Genomic DNA, 5,814 nt, shown 5'->3' on the forward strand with positions numbered 1-5,814 from the left:
AAAATAATTTACCCAGTTCCCCAAAAAAATTGCCCATTCCCCGATTGCCACTTAAACCGAAATTCCCTGAAAATCGGGGAATTTTCCGCGATTTGACAAGTTGAATGATGCAGCTGTGCTAATCACTTCCTAAATGTCTTGGAAACCACAATTTGTGTGCATTTTAGAGCACTTAAGACGCGTACAATATTACCTATAGTTGTACATAAATATGTATGTATGAGTGCATTTAGTTCACCCAATGTGCCGCTACTACTTACATACAAATGTATAAATTGCCACTGAGCAAAACTACTTGAGAAAAAAGCATTAGTTTGGCAGCACGAGTGCAACACCGTACACGTGATAGAAGTAAAACTTCTCAAAAAAAGCACATGTGTGCGCCCCACACCTAGTAGAAATCTTAACAACAATTAGACTACGCGGCAATCAGACGAATACAGTTGTTTATTGTATACAAAGTTGGTACCAAGTTGATAAGTTTTTATCATTTCTCATCATCATTTCTCTCTTTTTTAATATTTTCGAATACATAGACTTATTCTACCTGCAACGCCTTCAAAAGCACCGTATTTTCTGTTGTCCTTAATATGCCTTTAGCATGTACTAAGCGATTATTAGTGGTAAATAAACAAATTAGAGAGATTTTACAAGATCTCAACATACTCCTAGAACTTCAGACAAAAAGGGTATTTGCACACAAAAGGATTTGCTCGCCTTTTCAAGAAAATCATGAAACCAAGGCTCGATTGGTAAACATTTTTTTATTCTGTGTGACTATTTGAAGGCCATATAATATATCATACTTAGTGTATTTTATGATACACGACTTACATATAAACTACCTGTATTTTAAAATGCATACATATGTGTCTGACGGAAGAAACTTAAGCGGTTAAAAAAATTTCAAAATCTCCACGAGAAATATTCGTATACAAAGTAAAACGAATATCCACCGGATTCAGATCCAAAGATAGTCTAAACTTATTGTTTATTGTGTTATTAACTGTAATTAACCCTATAATGCCTTTAATTTTAATATTGCTGTTAAAATTTTTTTTAAGTGTCTGTATTATTTAGGGTCGCAGACTTATATAATAGGTGTCTAGAGAGAAATTGTGGACAGTAATACCCTCTACAATGTGCCATAAGCCGCATTTCGGATCCATGGTAAGTGCGCTTTAAAATTCTAAAATTGCGTTTTTCTCCATATACCAAAAAAAATAATAATTTTTTTCTTAAAAAGTAGGCCATATTTTACAAAATTGCTAATAATAAAAGTTATTTAAGTTAAGTTAGTTAATTCCATAATTTCTTGAATTGGGACCAGTGTGCGGCGGCATATGCACCAAGCGCAGTCTGCTCAGCGAGGTGGCGGAGCTGTTTGACCCAACGGGATTCTTGTCACCGGTCGTGGTTGTCGGTAAGATATTTATTCAAACTCTTTAGTCCGCAGGTATTGATTGGGATGCTCCCCTGACCACTGAATTGCGGGAAACTTGGCTTAAATTTCGCAATGACCTCAATGCTCTTAATATGTTGCGGATACCTCGTTGGCTTGGGATGAAAGAGGAGTCGGCCACCACGCTCTATGGGTTTTGTGATGCCAGCCAAAGGGCATATGCTGCTGTGATGTACGCTAAGACAACCAATCTCCAGTTAAACGTTCACGTGGCTTTAATAGCTGCAAGGACTAAGGTAGCACCTCCAAAGGAAGCCACAATACCTCGTGTGGAGCTGTGCGCGGCACTCTTATTATCCGAAACTCTTCGAAACGTTAGAGAGGCATTAGGATTGGTCAACCAAGTTGCCTATTTGTGGTCTGACTCGACTATCACCCTCTGTTGGCTACGAAAGCACCCAGACACGTTGAGACTATATGTATCCAACAGAGAGCAGATACAAGAGCTGACTTTGAAGGATGAATGGCATTATGTACGTTCATCGCAAAATCCAGCCGACTGCGCCAGTCAGGGTGTACCGGCTTCAGAACTTTAAAGCACCATTTATGGTGGAGTGGTCCCAGCTGGCTACGCGACGATAAGGTAGGACCCCCTTTCGAACCTAAACTACAAAATGACGATGAAGCTATAATAAATAGTGAAAGGAGGGTACAGTGTTTAACCGTTCCAGCCATTCTCACAACTTTGACAACGCGCCGTTTAGATGGAGAAATTATTCCGCTTACGGATCGATTCAGCTCGCTGAAGAAACTTCTGCATACCATGGCTTTAATACTGAGGTGGCTTCCGAGAAGCCGTGGTTTTCGGCATCCCACAATTGACGCACAGGAGATCGATGATTCGTTGGAGTGGCTTGTGCGGATCGATCAAGAGAATGCTTTTCGGAAGGGCATTAGGTGTCTGCAGGGTGGGTTAGCGTTAGCAACTTCGAGTAGTCTACTTCCGTTAAACCCTTAGCTGGATGATCATGGCTTATTACGGGTTGGAGGTCGCATTACTAAATCTACGTTAATACAGGCCCATAGGCACCCAATCATTCTTCCGAAGTCGACGGGCCTAGTCCGGCTGTTCATTAGACAGACACATATAGACACTCCTCATGGCGGAACCCAGCTGACTCTTCAAACTCTTCGCTGTCGCTTTTGGATTATGCACGGGAGAGTAGCGGTGCGTAGCCTGATTCTCAAATGTGTCGTTTGTCGTCGGCACCGAGGTGCTGTCTTAACGCAACAAATGGCTCCGCTACCTCGACGTCGTGTCAATGCGGTTCGACCCTTCATCGCGTCCGGAGTTGATTACTGCGGTCCGTTCAACTTGCGTATTGGATCCAAAAGATAGCGGACTACGGTAAAAACATACTTACCTATTTTTATTTGTATGGCGACGAAAGCTGTCCACATTGAGGTGGCTGACGATCTCTCTACGGAGGCTTTTTTAGACGTGTTCACTCGGTTTATTAGCTGGCGAGGTCCCTGCAGGGACTTGTACAGCGACAACGGTACTGCGTTCATAGGAGCTAACCGCGTTCTGAAGGAAGATTTGCCTGCCTGGCACCACGATCAAAATATCCAGTCCCTCGCTGACTTGGGGACCCGATGGCACTTCATCACGCCGAGCGCCCCCCGCCAAGGGGTGTTGTGGGAAGCAGCAGTAAAATCTGCAAAGCGGCACTTTGTTCGCGTAGTGGGCGACTCGCATCGAGGCTTGTTTGAATTCTCGGCCACTCGTACCGTTGCACGATGATCCTTAAGACAGGTATGCACTAACCCCCGCAGATTTTTTAATAGGGTCTCCGATACTAGCCATCCCAAAGCCAGACGCTTCGGAGATTCCCGCCAATCGACTGAAGCATTGGCAGTGGTTACGGCAGATGCACCAGCTCTTTTGGCAACGATGTAATGAGAGTATTTGGCAACCTTGCAGACTAGGACCAAGTGGCAACGACGTGTCCTAACATAAAGGTGTGTGACATCGTGGTAGTACGCCAAGAAAATCTACCACCTACGCATTGGGGGCTGGGACGCGTTACTGAGGTCCGACGGAGCCCTACGAAACGTAACATTTGCAACCGTGCATGGGTCTTGCACCAGGGCCATGCAAAAGCTGTGCGTTCTTATGGAGAATGATATTGAAACTAACGTTTCAACCGGGGAGGATGTCTAAGATTCTAGTTTAACTAAAACTGCGATTTGAATCACCCTGTAATTTACTTTTTGCTTTTCTCTATTATTTCTATTCGGAGTAACGACGATATGTATGTACAGTGTGTATTCATATGAGTTACTATGTAAATACATATCTGAGTTTCATCTTACGTGCAGATGTAAAAGCACCCTATCGCTACATGGCACCCTATCGCTAATAATCACCATGCATGGTGGGAGACATTCAAATCCATACGTACATATGTATGCGTAGTATGCATTTGAGTAATTAATTTGCCATTTCGTATTATTTTGTTTTGAAATAAAATATCAATTTCTGTGTAAACAATAACAACAGAAAGGCGCTACTGCACACTCGAATACACTATACATACTATGCATACTTGCATATATTTATAAATAAATGCATATTTCGGATGAATGCCCATATTATAATGCAATACATACATATGTACATATATGTGTAGGTTTACAATCACGTGGGCCTATCTCCTAAAAAATTATTTTTTGTGCATAGCGAGGCAAAACAATTGATTGTAGGTACAAGTTTCTCAGATGCCGCACTCAGGCTGATGGTCGCTATTCTTGCAGTGACTGGTATTTGTGGCGCTGCCAATGACGAGTAGGTGCCCACGGCCTGTAGGTTGGTTTGGGGACTGGCGCCAACGATGATATGTCCGGCGCTGCAACTGCCATTTAAAAACAAAACAAAGACCACAAGAAAAAAACGCAAAGAAAACTAAAATATAGTAAAATGAATACAGTCGGGCAGCCATCATCATCATGGATGATGACGCTGATGTCCTACTTGAGTGGTTTACTTAGCTGTCTTATGAAAATAGAGCCATACGATCGATCCACTACCGAAGAGGTGCAGATGCACTCTAAGTAAATATGTATCCGAATTCATGTTTGTATGGGGATGTTGTTGCATGCAGCCTGAATACGTTTGGATCGCTTCGAAACAGATCGTTGGGTGATTTCTGCTGCCGTTGCTGTTGTCTGTAACGAACCAAAAGTGACGCGTCACTGTCAATAATATGCGGTTTTCATACAGCCAAGTATGTACATATATATTTACATTATGCACATCCATACAAACATATGTATGTACGTATTTTAAAGCATTTAAAGTGGCGTAGCCGTGGTAAGGAGATCTGAGTATTATTTGTTGGTTGGCAGATTTTTGCTGCTGCCCTCTATATAGAAAGCGACTCTTTGTGGCTGGAAATTTCCGATTTATTCAGCCATTCGATATCTGGCTGGGAGATCTGTGACGATTAAAAACGCTCAAAATTATGAGGATACATACCCTGCAGTGATTCCCAAACTAGTCAGGAAAAATACTAGTTTGCAACTAGACCAGACTTGTACCAAGTACAAAACGATTTATTCATGCCCTGTTTTATTTGACTTCGACAGTTTAATACAATAAAGTACACAAAATATTATAACTTTTATTTGGGTATATTGTAAACCATTAAATCGAATACATATTCAATTATACCAGTCCTGTTAAATAATGATTAATATTCATAATGATTATTAATTAAAGCATGTTTTTTTTGGGTAACCGTTTAATGATCAAATACCGATATTACCACCTTTTTAATGATTGATAATTAATTACTTAAAAAATTTGAATTAATTAATCTAAATCCGTTGTCAAAGATGTGACAAAGGAATAGTTTGAGGCCAGCGAAGATTCTGAAAGCGAAAACTAGTTAACCAATGATAGTATACACACATTTTATAAATAAAGGTAGTCAATATATTTAAATAGTAAATTATTGGCTATTATATATTTTATTAATATAACCTATCTGTAATACAAATTATTTCAATTTTACATTTGATAAACAAATTTTGAGTAGATAGAGGCAATAAAATATTTTTTGCGCATAAAATATGAAAATCTACCTATATGCGGTGTTTCCAAGATATTTTAACGCCCTTGAGTCACAAGTATATATGTACAAGTATATTTTATCAATCATACCGATAATGTCATGTATTAAAAGAATTAAAAATGAAAATGAATAAAAAAATTAAATCAGTAAAATGAATAAAATTATGTGAAATTAATATTTAATTTCTAACCTAACCTACATTTGTATGTGTGTAACTGAATCGCCTTTATATATAAAAATATTATCCTAATTTTCGAGCTTGACTCCCTAATCTGT

This window comes from Rhagoletis pomonella, unplaced genomic scaffold (assembly GCF_013731165.1).
Source record: "Rhagoletis pomonella isolate Grant_MI unplaced genomic scaffold, Rhpom_1.0 Rhpom_scaffold_00007, whole genome shotgun sequence".
NCBI classification, from domain to species: Eukaryota; Metazoa; Arthropoda; class Insecta; order Diptera; family Tephritidae; genus Rhagoletis; species Rhagoletis pomonella.